Below are 18,540 nucleotides of genomic sequence, written 5' to 3'. Positions count from 1 at the left end.
AAGACTACTGCCTTTGTTTGATTTCTTGTTAATAATTGTTTCCTTTAATGTTAATAATTAACCATTGATAACAAACCAGTTCTGAAAGTGTGAACATAATTGGGAAATCGGGATGTGAGTTTTACTGAGGTTTCAGTAAAATAAAAATGAAAGTATCATTCATATAAAAATAAATTAAGTGTAGAATACATTGAGGTCATCTTTTGAAATACCAGTAAAAATATTATCAGTTACAGGCAGCTAGGTATGCTGCCAGTCCAAAGGTGACACTGCAAAAGAAGGTGACCTGAGAAAGACTATAAGTAAGGCAGTGGTATTTGAGCATGCCATATGCCTATAGTAGGTTAGACAAGTCAAAAAAGAGGTTCACTGCACTTGTTCTATGGGTAATTGGAGTCAGCCAGAAGACCAATTAATATTGTTAGAGAAACAATAGGGATTCAATATATTTTTCTATTTGGAGATGTTCTTATTAATGCATTATTCATTTATTTAATTATTTATTTAGTGCTTTAACCCCACTCAACCAAAAGGTTATATGTAGTAGAGAGGAATATAAAGTGCACAATATAATTTCATCTTAAATACATCTTCAAGACGTGTTATTAACAGCGTAAAATAAAATAATTTCTGGTGTATTTTGCCCTTCTTAATGCTCCATTTCTCTAACTCTGATTTCTCTTCCACAGTGTAGACTGGTATTATTTTCATTTGCAATATATTGATGAACTCTCTAGGACAGATACATATGTAGCAAGCCCTGGCATCTTAATTGATATGACATTTATGCATTCTACTTTATTTTACATTGTTGATATGACAGTTTCTTTCTACTTCCTCATTCTTAATAACTGATTTTTATCCATTTCTATTTACCTTATGTTTTGCCTAAGAAGCTCCAAAACACACAAGAACAAGTCAAGGCAAGTGCTCATGAGGACTATAAGATGCCTAGCCATATAGAATAGTCTATCTGTCTCATCTGGTGACCAGTGACACTCCATGTTCTGGTGCCTCTCAACTCTATATTGTGGAGCAAAACAAAGCATTTGACAATCATACCCCTAATACCTTACACCTGGGGGAGCAGCCACTTCACCCCACTCTAGTTAAGCTTCTGCCATATACACCTTTATGCAGACACACATAAAAGTTCATGTCTCCCTCTTTATACACTTAATTGTGCTTATCTCCCAAATAAGCAGGGCTGTACATTACAATCCTGGTGTAAATTTATGTCTAACCATCCATTTATTAAGACTCGCCTAGAAAGTAGTCAAAGAATTACTTTGTTTGACATGTAGTGGTAACTTGTTCCATAGGACGTGGATACATTGAGTTAGCTCTTTATCTAACAGTATGTCTTGTTAATTTGTTGGTGTAGATTTTGATCCCTAGTGCAGATGCTTGTAAAGCTACTGGTTTTACAAAGAAAGACAAGACCAAATAGGACTGGGTTTTTCATAGCTGGAAAAGCAAGAAACTGTCTATAAGAGATATCATTAATAGAACTAATCATCAACTTCTGTCCAGTCCATACACTTTAATCACAATGAATTCAAGGTGAAACTTATTATTAATTTATTTATTTTTGTTTACCTTGGCATGCTGCGAACTGACTATTAGCTGCTTGTTTTCTGCTCCTACCTTCAACTTCTAGCATGTATACCCTGGATAAGGCCACCCTGATGAATGGAAGGGAAGTGCGGTGAGCATGGTGAGCTGGCTAATATCCTGCTGACAGAGGCTGTCACAAGTGGGTTGGAAGGGGAAGTGGATCTTTGGCTGGCAGCATTACATGCATTGTTATACACAGTGAAACTTTTTCAAGGCCTGACCTTCACTGTACTGACTCTCATTAGTAAGCTGGTTTAGACAATGAGGACAATCTGCTGAGGATGTAGCCAACCTGGGTGTTAGTGTAAGCATCAAAAACAACACACAGAAACAACAAACAGGATCCCAATTAATTCATAAATTTTAGCGCCTCGACTTCAACAGTCTTCAAGAAGTATGTGCACAAGTACTAAAACACTCCCCTTAAATACTACTTACAATCAATTAATTAATCAATTAAAAGAAACAATTAAATCAAATACTTCCAATTAATTTCACAATTAAGACCATATGGAACCAGAGTATTATATTTAAGAATAAATAAAGATTCTTTAAACAGCAATTTATTTTTAACGCAGTTTCATCACCTACCTTTACAAATTTTTTTTTACTTAAATAGTAGCTTGTAATAATTTATAGTCACTATTGTGACATTCTTTAAAATGGACAGTAATAGAACTTTCTACTTTACATTTTTTAATATCTCTAACATATTCCTGCACTCAACACTTGAACATTCTTTTACTTTCACCTATATAAACTAGATTACAAGGACAACGTAAAGCATATACAATCCCCTCAGTAGTACATGAAAAATTCCCCAAAACAGTGAAATTCTTTCCTCGAATTTTATCAAAAGTTTGAACCACTAAACCACAAACATTACATTTCCCACAGGGGAATGCTCCACTGCCTCATGGATTCTCTATTAAACTTTTATCAGGGGCAATAAAATAAGATTTTATTAATTTATCAGCTAAACTGGCTCCTCTTTTATAAGAAAAAATAGGATGATAATTCAATAACTTTTTTATCGTTTCATCTCTTAACAAAACTTTCCAATAATATTCAACCTCTTCTTGGATCTGTTCACTAAGAATATTATAAGTCATAACCACATATAGGTTATCTTGCAATTGTGTATTCTTACTACCATGTATATATCTCACATGATTCAATTTATTATATTCAGGCTCATAACTCTTGTAAATTTTATCCAAAGCATCAAAGATAGTAAAAACACAATACCCTCTCTTAAAAAACATTCAAAAATAGCTTTAGATAAATCATCAATATTATTACAAATTCTATGAAGTTGCAACAATTCCCCATAAGGTAAGGAATTAATTTGATGAACTGGATGAAAACTGGAGCCATGTAAGAATTGCCCCCCATCTTGAAACTTTCTAAACACTGAGGTAAAAATCTCATCCCTATCAGTGCCCACAAGATGTACATCCAAAAATCAATTTATTTTCCAAATTGTAGGCCATCAAAGGACAAATTATATTGGTTATGTCGTAAATCAGCAACAAAATCCTGTACTACCTCTATGCCATATTGACAAATAAAAATAAGATCATCGATGTACCTATAGTATTTTATCGCATACTTTTTAAAAAAAATCATGTTGGTAAATAGATTCCCTTTCAAACATAGCCATAAATAAGTTGGCATAAGTGGGGGCAAAAGGTACCCCATGGCTGTACCTTGTAACTGATTAAAATCTGTTCATTAAAAGAGAAATAATTGTTAGTCAAACTAAATTCTATCCACTCAATCACATAGTTTGATAAGGGACAATCTTCCATAATAGAATGCAGAGTTGTAATATGGTCAGCATGCTTGATGTTAGTATACAAACTAGTGACATCCAAGGTCACCCAATGCATTCTAGAATTCCAATTAATCAAGGAAACTTTACTGAGAAAATCAAAAGTATCCTTAATATAAGAGTCTAGTTTTTGTACATAAGGCAGTAAAAAATCATCCAAAACTATACCAATATTATGTAGAAATTATTTAGTTGCAGCCACTATGGGTCTACCAAGTGGATCCATTCTATTTTTATGTAACTTTGGTAGATGACCATACTGTCTACCAAAGTTACATAAAAATAATAGTTTTGCATGATGTTTTAGGTATGTTTGTGTGTGACAATGTGAGGTATTGCCAGCTATGCCAGGAGAAGTAGGGCAGTGGATCTGTAACATAGGCCAGCATAGCTAGCTGGAGTTTTGTAAAGAATTATATGTCATTTGTATATTAACCTGATTTTTACAGGTGCTTGTGTTGAAATTGCATTTGCAAAGTTGCTTGTGTTAAAAAATGTACCAACAGTGGGTCCTGCTGGACAGAAAAATAAATACACCTGTATGTCAGATTGTATTGTAACTGTGGAAATTAATATATTGTAACAAAGGATACTGGAAGAGAAGAGGTTAATCTCAGTCCAGCTAACTTTGAAAAATAGTTTGAAATTAAATTACCCAATAGGCCATAACAATTGTATCTTACAATTCTGATTGCAGCCAGAGACAAAATGTCTGGGAAAACAAGGACTAGGAATCCTGCTCTATTGCCCTTAGCAGCAAACTAATTTCTACCCTGGAAGGGTGGAAGTGTTGAAATGGTTTCAAGTACTGTTTTTCTGTATCTGTGTGAATTGGTTCATCTGTGTTATTTTAATATCTCCTGTGACTGAATCTCTGGTGTTTATTCTAAATAGATATTTAGTATTTTCATGTTATTTTATTATTTATTATTAAATATATTTAAACTTTTCATTGTGGCTGGTCTTTTAGAGAATATTTCAACCTTTGAGAGTACTTATATTTATTTAGTGACACTGTGGCCACTCCTGAGATCCTTGCCACATTGGTCAAACACTACTATTTGTATATTAATTTCACTCAGTATAATTAGGTAACCTTGTAAGAGCCTTAGAGTAGCTGGCTTTGGAGTGTCTGATGGCTGTAACTACCTTATAGTTTGGGCAAAGGGTAGCAGGGCAAGTAAATCTGTGCCAGCCTTTCCCAGGTGTGTGTGTGTGTGTGTGTGTGTGTGTGTGTGTGTGTGTGTGTGTGTGTGTGTGTGTGTGTGTGTGTGTGTGTGTGTGTGTGTGTACAGGGACACAGAGCACTGGTTTCACAGAGAGGGTGGTGGAGGACTTGGCTTGGACACTCGGCTGAGGACTCAACTCTACAGCTGTGCTAGTGGGAAGTCTTACTGTGACCGACAGGGAGAGAAAGAAACCCAGCCTCCATTTGAGTGTGTTCCCTGTGTGAGCATAAGGGAAATTGTGCTTGGTGCAGAGAGCTGCATCTGGAAATATTGTGTGTATCTATATTTGTTCCAAGTGAACTTCCCTCACTGGTGTCAGTGGTGAGGATTCAGGCTACTTGATTACTGGCCCAGGGGGAATGTCACAGTGTGTGTGTGTGTGTGTATGTGTATGTGTATGTATATGTATATGTATGTATATATATATATATATATATATATATATATATATATATATATATATATATGTGTGTGTGTGTGTGTGTATTTTGTTTAATAACTGGTAGACACATGATTTGTCAAAGCAACATTTGTTAGCTCTTACTTCATTCAATAGGATATTTGATTTTGGATTTTGGTCATAAGAACAGAACAGAACTTTGAAATTTTAACATAACTTGCTAGGCTTCTAACCTAAAGTTTTATAATGTCTCTTAACCTTCAAGCTGATGTCACTCAACGATGGCTTGGTGAAGTGTCACTGCAAGAATGTTGTCAGTAGAACATGGATCAAGGGTTTTGACAGAGGCTCAGGCAATATATTCATAGTTACCCAGAAAGAAATTTTAGCAATTGTCTTTGGTTGTCAGAAAACCCATAATATTTACTGTAAGTCAGTTATGATAGAATCTGCTCATAAACCAGTACAAAACATTTTCAAGACATCTCTTCACAAAGATCCAGGGAGACTTCAGAAAATGTTATTAAATTAGCATAAGTGTGACAAATTCATTCAGTATAAAAATTGCAAAATTAATGCATTTAGCCAACACAATGAGCAGAGATTACAAGAATGCAAGGATTTGCTAGAGAAAGATCTGGAAGTCTTATGGCTTCTTTCAAGAAACTTGAAGAACTTTGAAACTGTACCCAACAGAACAGAGAAATGCAACTGCTTTGAGATATTGTCATGAATAATTTCCCAGCTCAAATAAAATGAGTATCTCCAGATATCAGAGTAAGTTTTTTCTTACTGAGATGAGCTTTCATGTATATAAGGCTTGATGTTCAAGATAAAATTACAATTCCTTATCAGCTTTGCAAGGCATTGTTTCATAAAACTGATGACTCCTATTTAGGTATTAAGGAGTGCAAGAAAGGGCTCACAATGGAAAGTGTAAAATTACTGCTGATGCTTCTTCTTACTAAATATTTGGGAACTAGCTTATACTTAGTGGTATGAAATAATATAGAAGAGAATGAGAAGGTCTTCTGTGGGCACATGCTGCAGGAGAACCTATAATTTGGTATGCCAGATGCATATGGCTAGCGTCATTATTTTGTTCCAGGTAGTACAGTGACAACACTTGGGCTTTCAGGCCAGTTATTTTACATTAAGAGGGTTCGTGGTCTGCACTCTTGTGGGAGGAGAGGCTGGACTCTGCCCTTTTGAGCTGGAAATTTCTAGTTAAAGGCTTATAGTGCATGCATATTTGAACTGCTTCTTCTGAAATTGGTACACCTTGTTTGCTGTAGCATAGACTAGATCCAGGCCTGCTGAATCTAGCTTTGTTTGTATAACTTGAGCACTAATCCAGGCATTCTTTAAAGTATTCAATTGTATTTATTACTGCTTGGTAGTAACTTGATTAAAGTGTAGCTATCATTCTACGTCTTTTGGATTAAGCACTTGGGCTTCAGACCAGTTGTTTTACATTAGGAAGGTTTGTGGCATGCACTGTGGTGGCAGGACAGGTAGCTTTCATCCTTCTAAGTTGGGAACTGCTGATTGAGAGATCAGTGTCTGTTATTCTTAAAGTGTATTAGTTCTGATTTAAGCACTTGGGCTTCAGGCCAGTTATTTTACATTAAGAAGGTTCGTGGTCTGCACTCTTGTGGGAGGAGAGGCTGGACTCTGCCCTTCTGAGCTGGGAATTTCTGGTTAAAGGTTTATAGTGCCTGCATATTTGAACTGTTTCTTACTGAAATTGGTACACCTTGTTTGCTGTAACATAGACTAGATCCAGGCCTGTTGAATCTAGCTTTGTTTGTATGCTTGTTGTTTGTTTGCTTGCTTGTTATTTCCCTGGAACGCTAATTCCACCTAAAACGTGGCTTCTCAGCGCTTCTGTGGATCCCTAGTGATATCTGCATTGCTTACTGTACTTATTTCCTTGTTTCACTTGAAAGAAAGTTACTGTTTGTCGTTTTTGCATTTAAGTTACCTGTAACACATTGCACTTAAGTTACCTGGCACTTGCTCACTAAAGCAATTATATAAGTCAGCACTAAAAATTAAAAGCACTACACCCTCACTCCCCATTGACCCTTGTTTTCAATTATAAAGGAATTCCCAATATTATTCTAGCATGTCCAAAGGTCAATTGTCAATCTCCTCTCTGGTCCAGCTGGTGAATCTGGGAATCTTGAGGCAATGTTACAACTGCCTCATGTACACAGACAACCCTCTCCTCCTCCCAACAAATTCCGACACATGTGAGAGATGCAACCATATAGTCAAACTGGAGGCTAAGCTCTCTCAATTCAGTACTGGTATAACCAGTCAGGAGGAGAAGGAAACCACACTCACTACAATTCCAGTCTCACATAGACCTACCACGACAGCAAACCAAACACATAATCACAGAAAAACATACTCGGAGGCTCTAAATAAAGATCTGCCTAAGCAGCAGAGACCTCCAAAGCAGACACCCAAGCAACCACTACCCCAAAACAAAACACATGCAACACATATCTCACAAAGCCAGTGTGCCGAACAGTCACAGCCCTTAAGGCTAAACAACACACCTGATACACTTGTAATAGGTGACTCTATCATCAGGCACACTGACGTCCCACTCACCAGGCTGAACAAGGAGAAGGTCACGGTGAGCAGCCTGTTGGGCACTAGGATCCGCCACATAACACAAGCACTCAGGTCACTCCAAGGCAAGTACAAATATGACTCAGTCATTGTCCATGCTGGTGTGAATGACCTGAGACGTACCTCCCTGGACTACATGAAAAGAGACATAGAGGAGCTCTCTGAGCATGTATCCCAGGCCGGTATGACCCTGACCTTGAGTAATATCTTACCCTCACCAAGAATGATGCCACAATATGAAGACAAGATGATCAATTTCAACAATTGGCTTAAGTATTGGTGTCATTCAAAGGGGATCCAATGCCTGTCAGCCTGGGATGATATGCTCGACAAGCCATGATGCTTCGTTAGGGACGGCTTGCACCTGTCACCCCTGGGCTTTCGGATATTGGCAAAGGCTCTTGCTACCCCCATAGTGCCTTTTTTAGGTAAGGCTCAAAAGACAAACCCACCTCCATAGGTATCACAAGGGATAAGAAACTAAGAGTAATGCTACTCAATGCCAGAAGTCTAAACCTCAAGATGCATGCACTCAAAACTCTCCTTAGCATGGAGAACATCGATATCTGTGCAGTAACAGAAACCTGGTTCAGGGCTCCTGAGAGCACCCCAGCACTACCAGGTTATACCTCATACCATGCTTTTCATCCCCAAAACTTGGACCGAACCACAAAAGGAGGGGGAGTATCGATATTCATCAAAGATACCCACACCTCCAGGTTGGTGGCAAAGCACGAGCATCAGAGACTATCCATGTGCAACTAACAGTGGGTAAAACTGCCTTCCAGTTTATAGCCTGCTACAGACCACCCTCCCAAACCCAGGAACCCCACTCGGCCTTCCTGAGAACACTGGAAAATATGAAGGTCTCTCCAAACACCATTATATTGGGTGACTTCAACTACCCAAACATAGACTGGGAGCATTACTCTAGCTCCAACACCCTAGCCCAAAGGTTCCTAGAATTCATAAACTCAAATGCTATGGAACAAATTGTTACCACTCCCACAAGAGGGAAAAACATACTGGACCTGATCATCACCAACATGGGGACTCTATGCTCCAGACCAGAAGTGTATCCCTCACTGGTAAGATCAGACCATAAACTGATCTCACTGGATATTCACATCCTGACCCCACCCCCTGCCCAGAAAACCACAGTGAAAAACTTCTCTAAAGCAAATTTCACACTCCTCAAAACCGAGGTGGAATCCTTCAAAGCCCCCGGGCCTGTGGAAAATATGGCCCAGACCACAGAATCCTTTATAAACGCATTCTATGAGCACCTTCAGGAATGCATGGATCATGCAATTCCAAATAAAACCAAGACCCAATCCTCCAAAGGCAGACGTCCTGTCTGGTGGACCCCAGCCATAAACAAACTATACAATAGAAGGAGGAAGCTACTACATGATAGAGCAAAATCCCAAAAAGGGAAGGCATTTCTGATCAGTAATAGCAAAAAACTAGGGGCACTCATAAAATCATCTAAGGCCAGCTTTGAGAGAAAAATTGCACAGGACACTAAGGATAATCACAAGGATTTCTTTAGTTATGTTAGGAACCTGGGTGGGAATTCCCAGATATACTCAGAATTAGTCCAAAATGACAAAAAATACACCAAACCCACAGACATTGCCAACATCCTAGCTGACAGGTTCAGCGCAAACACACCCCCCACCAAAAGGGCAAATATCTATCCCAGCAGAGTGCTGCCCCCCTGACATCTCAGATGCTCAGGTAAGAGCCACCCTCTCCAAAGCAAAAAACACAGCATCAATGGGACCAGACGGTGTCCCGGGCTGCGTCCTACATGAACTCCAAGAAGAGCTAAACCCAAACATAAAACTGCTGTTCAGTCTCAGCCTTACTACAGGATATGTACCCAAAGAGTGGCGTACAGCAACAGTGGTCCCTCTCCACAAAGGTGGTGCCTCAACGGACCCTGGAAACTATCGCCCTATAAGCCTGACTAGCTTGGTCTGCAAAGCTATGGAAAGGATCATCATGGACATCATAAATAAAGATATTGGGGACCTACAGACACTGGATCCTACCCAGTTCGGTTTTGTTAAGGGCAGATCCTGCCTCTTAAACCTGGTCGACTTCTTTGAAACAGTCACCAAGGCCATTGACGAAGGGAAGGTGGTCCACACAGCCTACCTGGACCTCGCAAAAGCCTTCGATACAATACCCCACTCGGGCATTATAGATAAGCTCACCAGCTTAAATATAAACCCCTATGTCACTAGATGGGTTGCAAACTGGCTCAAGGACAGAACCCACATGGTTAGAATTGCTGGAGCCATGTCAGACTCCAAACCAGTTACAAGTGGCATCCCACAAGGCTCAGTCCTGGGACCTCTCTTGTTCGGTATATATTTCTCAGAGGTACAGGCCAACACGGAAGGACTGTGGCTGACCAAGTTCGCAGATGACTGCAAACTGGGCACCATAATCGACTCTCCAGCTGACACAAGCATTCTCCAAAAGGGCCTCATAGAAACAGACAACTAGTGCCAGAGCCATGGCCTCAAGCTAAACGCCAAAAAGTGTATAGTCATCCCCTTTGGCAAAAACAAAGTGCCCACAAATTACCACATAGGTGGTAATCCATTAAGTACAGAAGTAATTAGGGACCTGGGGACCCAAGTTGATAGCAATCTCTCATTTGACAACCACTTGGCCAAAGTGGTTAGAAATACACTTTATATAGCCCACCTAATCATGAAGAGATTCACATCTAGATTAGGGGAGGTCATCATGCCTCTTTACTCATCCCTCATCAGGCCCATAATCGAGTACAATGCCCCTTTTGGGATGTACCTTACCAAACACCTGCAGCAACTGGAAAGACCCCAAAAGTACCTCACCAAGAGGATCAAAGGGCTCAAACAGATGCCATATGCTGCCCGGAAACTCCAGCTCTACTCAGTGGCATACCGCCTGCTCAGAGGCGACCTGTGCCTGATGTATAAAGCCATGTCCAACCTGGAATTAAGGGACATGCTGCACCTCCAAAAATCCAAATCCCATCGAGCTACATGCTCGAAAGACTTAAACCTCAGCACTGAAATAAATAGGACATGCTGGAGGGACAGATTCATAACCCAGAGGCTCCCTTCACTCTGGAATAAAATCCCAGTCCAGGTTAGGCAGAGTCCCTCACTGACTCTCTTCAAGAGGAATCTTGATGAGTGGATGGGAAATTGTAGGTTTACCCCAGGTATCACTTCTGTGTCACTGTTAGACAGAGGCACAGTATACTAACCTCGAAAAAGGGCATAGCAAAATTAATTTAAAATGGGTGGCGAAAGCCAAACATACTCTGGCTAGGCTTATAAATGCCCTAGGGCAGATAGCCTAGTATGAACCCGAATCTATGAACCTATGAACCGTTGTCTTTAATAAAGCTTAATAAACATATTTCATTTATTGGCATTCAGCGTTATTGATTCATACCATTGGATTAAGTTGTTGGCTTGATCTTCCCATAAGGCTCGTGGTGTGAGTGGTGGCAAGCTTTGTAGAAGTTTGAACCATTGTCTTTAACCCAACAGACAACTGCCCAGGTAAATTCAGGATATGTATATGCAATTTATATAGGTGCAAAAAAAAGGTTAGGACTGGAAAAAGAAAGCGGTGTCAGGTAATGCAAAGAACACATGTAGTCTTCTGAACTTCAGGCAATGTGTGATAATGGTGAATTTTGGAATGATTGATAAGACAATTGAATGATAATGGCAGTGTTTATGGGTCAGTGGAAGTCTTAGACAACTGGTGGGGGAATACATGGCCTATTAGGGAAGGAAGAAGGTAATTTATTCACTGTAAAGAGTAATGGGATTAGGATATTGTGGATAATTTTGTCTTGCAGTATTTTTCTCAAGCTGAAAAGGAAAATGACTAATGACAGAATACAGAATATTTGAAGAAAGGGTATAGGAAATTCAGGACATAGGAGGAGATGTAAAATCAATCTGACTTAGGAGAAGATGGATATTTACGATATTGTGGAATTTACACAGTGAAAATAGGTTGTGGCATATTCAAGGACTTTACAGTAGTATGGAGTAAAATAAAGAAGGAAAGGAAAGATAAATCAATTATACAGATAACTTGGTGAGGTAAACATAGAGTAAGCAAGGGGAACATTAGCTGAGAGATGCTATAAGGAAAATAAAGGGTGGGGTGAACAAAGATTGGTTGTTGGATTTCAGAGAAGTGCACAGAGTGGTCAGAGCTATTAGTCCAGTTTACAGCCAACAAATGTAGTTGTTGATTGGGTGAGAGTTCTGTGCATCATGATACTTATTGATTTGGTGATGAAGAAGATGAAGGGAGTTTATACTTGTATTGAGAATGCAGAAGATTTGGCCAACTGTTATATGTAGCCACAGTGTTGGGGCAGGGCACTGTAAGTTGCAGACAGTACAAGATATGCTGTTTGTATAATGGTGACTTAGGACTAAGGACTTCCAAGATAGCTACACACTGATCAACAGCTTGATTTCAGCCCAGTGTGAAAAAAGAAATGGACAGATAAGGGCAGAAACTCTGCAAGTTTTAGTAAATTAATTTACCTGTTAGTGAGTACACTGCCTGGATGCCAACAAAGAAGAGACTTAGACAGCCTGAATAAAAATCAACTAGAAAAGGTGAAGAGAAACACTGACTGGGAAGAATCCTGCAGCTGTTCAGCAAAAAGCAGTTCAAGCTCCAGCTTTTGTGTAAGGTATGGCTTCCAGTAATCTACAGGAAAAAGATAAATCAAACATACTCAGAACTGATTAAAATAAACAAAATATTGAAGGAGTATATCAACTCAAAAAAGGCTGGAAAAATGGAAGAAGCTTTAAACAGCTTTTCATATGAAATTATAAAAACTGCAAAAATCAATGGCTAAAATGAAAAAAGGTTGGCTAAGTATGAGACTGCTCAAGAAGAGCTTTTTCAAAAACTGGTAGAGTTAGAGAACAGAGCATGCATAGAAAACCTGAGATTTTCTGCTGTACCAGAGAAACTGGAAGGAAAAGATTGTATTAAGGTTATGAAAGTACAAATAAGCAAATGGACTGGTATTCCACACTGGATTTGTTTATTGAAAGAGCACATTGTGTACATGTTCCAAACCTTGCCATGAGAAAGCAGACAAGACCTGTATTACAAAAGATGCAATCACACCAGCCGAAAGAATTGATCCTGACAAAACTGTGACAAAAAAAGTACTGAAAGTCGAAGACAGTAGAGTATTTGTGGAAAATGACTATTCACTGTACATCACACAAAAGAGAAGCAAATTTATCCAAGCAATCAGGGAATGTCAAAAGGCAGGTGTGAGAGTCAAGCTGCTATACCCAGCTGTCTTCAGAATATTTTTTCCTGGAGGATCAAAGTATTTTTTTTTTGTTTGATGTGGAACAGGCGAAGAAGGAAATACAAAAATTTGCCCCACAAAAAGTAAACCATGGAACAGAAGGAGACTCTGCTTCTCATTATTCTGATAATAAAGCTGAAGAGAGACTTTGCCAGTGAAACATTTTTCCAGTGTTCCAAAAGAAAATGCTTGACAAACTGAAAAAAAGCATAGGAGCTGACTACAAAAATCAGGAGTACCTTAGACTTCAGTTGGAGCCTGGGGTTGGGAGATGGAGATGAAAAGGAAGAAGACCAGCAACACTGAAATTACTGAATAAATGTGAGAGTATAAACATCAGTCACATATATGAAATATGGCTTTACAAGAAAAAAATGGAATGATTTGACTTTTGTTGACTTTGTTAAACTTATGGGGGATTGAAACACATATAAGTTCATAGGTTCACAGGTGTGTACTTGACTAATGACCATAAGGGCCTTTTTAAGCCTAGCTATAAATCCCAAATCTCTAAAAAGTTCTGATACCCTTGACAAGTGAAAGCAGTGGCTTGGGAGATGAAACATTTACAAGCAGGGACCTGGGAAAATGAACCAATTACAGGCTGTGTGTGTCCATTAGAGACATGGGTGCCAAACCAGGGATGAATTTCCTGCTCCCCATCCAATTGTCCAAGTTACACTTAAATTGGGTTAGGAAGGAACTCTGTTTCACAAGGATGGGGAGCCTGTTCCAGAGAAGGGGTATGCCCCACAACATGTCCTAAATGTTTGGAAGGTCACAGAACGGAAGGAAGAAAATGAAACAAGAAAGAAAAGTATCTGTAAGTTAAACTATTTTTAGTTTTAACAATATTTGTATGGGACATCTCATAATATAAATGTTATATAGTAAAGCATTTTAATTATGGTTGTAAGTGATAAAGATATTAAAGTAAACAAGTGCATTTTTTTCTTTCTAGTTTTAAGAAATGTATGCATTACAATGAAAAAAGAGAAGAAAGGCTGGGCAAATGCTTGTTTAAGTTAATATGCTGTAATCTTGAATTATTGAGGTGGGGGTGAGGTGCAAAAGTACAGAGATTATAATGTATGTAGAGTTGATATGTTCTCTTTTACTTTTGTAAGGGACTGGATTAAGGCCTTTGGCTTAATCAAATAATTTTTGTGTACACAAGTAAATAAGAGAACACTGAATGTAATAAAAAATGTTCCCTTGGTAAGTAAATGTTCAGTGTAAGTTGAGAGATTTACAGAGCTATGCATTTGGTACTTGTGTTTCCATGGACACAAGCTGCCAATAGGGGTAAGCAGTAAAAACCAGAACACTTTTTTTATGCCTAAAGGTTAATGTTTTTTGAAAGTGTATAAGCTATTTTTCACATATAGAAGGAGAAAGACAAGAACAGACAGCAATTAGTTTAAGTAGGTGCACAGGTTGTAACATGCATCTTAGCATGGATAACTTTAACATTAAGTTAAGTTATGTTTACAGTTGTCAATTTGGGACAATAGTCCTTATCAGGAAGGTTAAACTTCATTATTTAAAAATGTACATAGTCGTATGTGTTTTTTAAAGGTAATAGGTTCTGGGGTATTCTATTTTTTGGGGGGCTGGGTTTTTTTTGCTTTTTTTTTTTGTTCAAGGGTTTTCATTAAAACAAAAAAAAATGTAAACTGTGACATAGGTTCAAATGGAAATGGAAAGAAACAACTGCAAAACATTAATGGGTGCATGTATCACAAAAGCTGGAAATCGACATTTAAAAAGCTGTCATATATAATAGAGGGGAATAATAACTTCTTATCATAATGACTACATTAAGCACATTATTTTGGAATGTGAATGGCCTCACTGGTATAAATAAAAAGGTAAGAGTATTGAAATATATTAAGAGATGCAAATTGCAAGTAGGAATGCTACAAGAGGCACACTTGGAAAGACGTGAGCATGTGAATTTGATAAAGAAAGGTTTTCAGGATGGATATTTACCAGAACATCAGGCAAAAGAAAATGTATATATTTATACTAATTGCTAGAAGAGCTCCAATAGTGATAGGGGGAAATATAGTAATTGTAAATTTGTGGAAGTTAGGGGCCGTGGATTATGCTGGCATGTATTTATATTTCACCTAAAATTGCTGTTATGAAGCTTAAGAAAATTTTGAGATAAATAATCCGCTTTCAGCAGTGAATACTACTTATAGTTGCAGACTGGAACTTGACTTACAACAGTGAGGATGTATCTAGAGGGACTTAGAAAGAGAAATATAACAAAAGAGGCTAGATTTCTGACGAAATTTATGAAAACATTTGATATGGAAGACGTGAATTCAGTAGTAGGAACACATATACAATTTACATATTATTCCCCAAGGTACAATAACTAGGCTTGACTAGATAGAAGTTATAATTCACAGGAACATGTGCAGCTAATTGAAAGCTTTGACACACATCCAATAACTATTTCAGATCAGGGTCCAATAACAAGTAAGGTAAAATGTAAGGAAATAAAGTATAAATGAGACACTGGCACTTCCTTACCTATCTGTTAAAAAGAGAGGAATTTAAGGAATGGGTAGTGGAAATTATTTGATAATTATTAGGGAAGATAGAGGTTGCTTCAGACGGTATAGCTAGTGGGTGGGATAAAATGAAGCTGAGTTTAAAAATAGGGAAGAAATAAAAACGAGAGATATGGTTAAGAAGTAACAATAATTATTTAGAGGATCTGACAAAGGTTAAAGTATTGCAGAATAAGGGGAATCTCACAGAACAAGAAGAGGTGCAACTGCTGAGTGCTAAAGAGAAAATAAGGAATGGATATGAGCATGGGTTTAGAAAATTTTATTGTTAAACCACTGTTTTTGATAATAACTCCAGAGCACAAAATCTCATAGCACATCAACTTAGGCAACAGAAAGTAGAAAGAGTTGATCCCTACTTAGAGAACCTGTAACAAGAAAAATAACCACAGATCTTGTAGCAGTATTAGAAATATTTCAGAAATTTTATGAAAACTTTTATAAAACAATGGAATGTGTAAATCAAGAAAAAACACACATGGAAATATTTATGGAAGACTTAAGTATGCCAAGAACAGACGTAGATGATGCTCAACGATTAACAATTAAGATAGGAGGAGATGAGATAAAAATGGTGACACATAATCAACCTGCTTGAAAGTCTCCAGGAGGAATAGATGGTATTCCTGTGAAAGTTTGGAAGGTAGGAGGGAATAAAGTGATAAAGATCTGGAAGGTTTTGTTTAGTAGCATTTTAATAGGAGGGGGAGCACCAACATACTGGAGGAAAGCTGTGGTGGCTATAATGCCTAAAGATGGTAAAGACCTGTTTCAATTTTAAACCATGATTATATAGTGGTTATGTCTATAATAGCTAAAAGAATTGCAAAGAGGTCATCAAAATGGACATATATGGATCTATGTGGTTTTGTGGAGGGGACGCAAATGTTTGACAACTTTAATAGAACAATGATATCTAGAGGGAAGCAGAATATAATAAAATACTGTTGTTGTTGGGGGATCTTGATTCAGATAAAGCATTTGACAGAGTAAACTTGTAAAAAATGAAAAAATAAAAAACAGTCACCAGAGAAAAATCGATAGCCTTTCATTTTTAATATGCCAACAAACACAGAAATACCAAATGTCTAAGCACTTTCACCAGGCTACAAGCCACTGGCTTCTTCAGAGTCATTTGGTTTAACATCCACAGTTAATTAAATATACACATTTAATTAGTTAATTGATTACATCACCAACTAACAAAATGATTTGACTAGCTTCATTAATACACTCAATTCATATTTAATAAATAAATTCCTCTTTACTTGTTTTTCACCTTACCTAAAAGTTAAAACACTGTAGTATTAAGAAAATTGTGTTCATATTCAAAATTAAAACTTAATACAGTCACATTATTTTGCGAACATACCAATTTAAAGGCAGGATGTTTAACTTGTTACTACTATTGTGAACCATACCTTGTAATACAAATCAATGAGTACTCTAAAAAATGTTTTCCATTTCTATTTACAAACCTAATAATATTGACCAAGCACTGTTTGTTAAATAATGCATTTTTCAGTTACACTTGGTTTGATTTTAATTTTAAAATAGGCATTAAAGAAATAGCATAATTTAAGCCAGGCAATTTAAGGGCATTTAATCTTAATTGCCAAGTTGTCTCTAAAGCTCCAACCTTATTACTAATGTCACAGCCCCTTTCCCCTATGGTTACCCAGCCTATAATAAAAAATGTAATCTTCTTAAAATTCTTACACATTTTTGAATGTAAAAAAAGTGCATTGTGTTCATCCTTTCTATTAATATATCTCAAGTGCTCTGAAATTCTATCACGCAACCTCCTGATGGTTTTACCCATGTAAAATCCGTGACATGAAATACATGAAGCAACATAAACAATATTTTTGGTGTTGCAATTACATATCCCCGGACATGGAATTGTATATTTAAAGCCATAGACACATAAATAAGGTCCCTCATTTATATATCTACAGTATTTACACATGGCACATTTCTTCATACAAGATTTTCTTCCAGTGTTAGTTTCTCTTTCAAGTATACCCTTTATGTTATTCCCTCTACTATAAACTATTGATGGTTCAGGTCCTAAAATAACTTTAATGTTGTCACTAAGGCAAAACTTCCAGGCATTTCTTAAACTTGTCACCAAATCCTGAGCTCTGTCATTATATTGAAGTATAAATTTAGCACCTAATTTTTTTAAGTTATTGTTACATTTCGTAATAGGTGCTGCATTTCATATAATAGGGATGTAATGCCTTTAAATTTGTATGTTCACAAAATAATGTGACTGTATTAAGTTTTAATTTTGAATATGAACACAATTTTCTTAATACTACAGTGTTTTAACTTTTAGGTAAGGTAAAAAACAAGCAAAGAGGAATTTATTTATTAAATATGAATTGAGTGTATTAATGAAGCTAGCCAAATCATTGGGTTAGTTGGTGATGTAATCAATTAACTAATTAAATGTGTATATTTAATGAACTGTGGATGTTAAACCAAATTACTCTGAAGAAGCCAGTGGTTTGTAGCCTGGTGAAAGTGCTTAGTCATTTGGTATTTCTGTGTTTGTTGGCGTATTAAAAGTGGAAGACTATCGATTTTTCTCTGGTGACTGTTTTTTTATTTTTTCATTTGACAGAGTAAGCTGGGATTTTACAAGTTGGTCAATGGAGGCATTTGCTTTCTACATGAAAAAATAATAAGGTTAATTAAGACATATCAGGAATCAGAGGCAAGTAATAAAGTGAAAGGATTCCTCTCTGATAAGTTGTGTCTGAACAGAGGAACCAGGCATGAGTCTCCTTTTTCCCCTTTCTTATTTGCATTATATTTGAAGCCAATGGCAAAGAAAATAAGGGACTCAG

At 37.3% G+C, this 18,540-nt stretch overlaps 1 protein-coding gene and 1 long non-coding RNA gene across 2 annotated transcripts in view; one reads left to right on the top strand and one right to left on the bottom strand.

Moving 5' to 3' along the window:
* PJVK (pejvakin) overlaps positions 1-18,540 on the bottom strand; it is a 332,562-nt gene that overhangs the window by 59,851 nt on the left and 254,171 nt on the right. The window lies entirely within an intron of this gene.
* The window catches only part of LOC122805016, a 269,410-nt gene that overhangs the window by 430 nt on the left and 250,440 nt on the right, over positions 1-18,540 (top strand). The gene's annotated exons all lie outside the window — the stretch shown is intronic.

Source organism: Protopterus annectens, chromosome 6.part0, assembly GCF_019279795.1.
Source record: "Protopterus annectens isolate FY-2018-M chromosome 6.part0, PAN1.0, whole genome shotgun sequence".
In the NCBI taxonomy this organism is placed as follows: Eukaryota; Metazoa; Chordata; order Ceratodontiformes; family Protopteridae; genus Protopterus; species Protopterus annectens.
The sequence above is the reverse complement of the archived record's forward strand: the minus strand, read 5'-3'. Positions and strand labels throughout refer to the sequence as shown.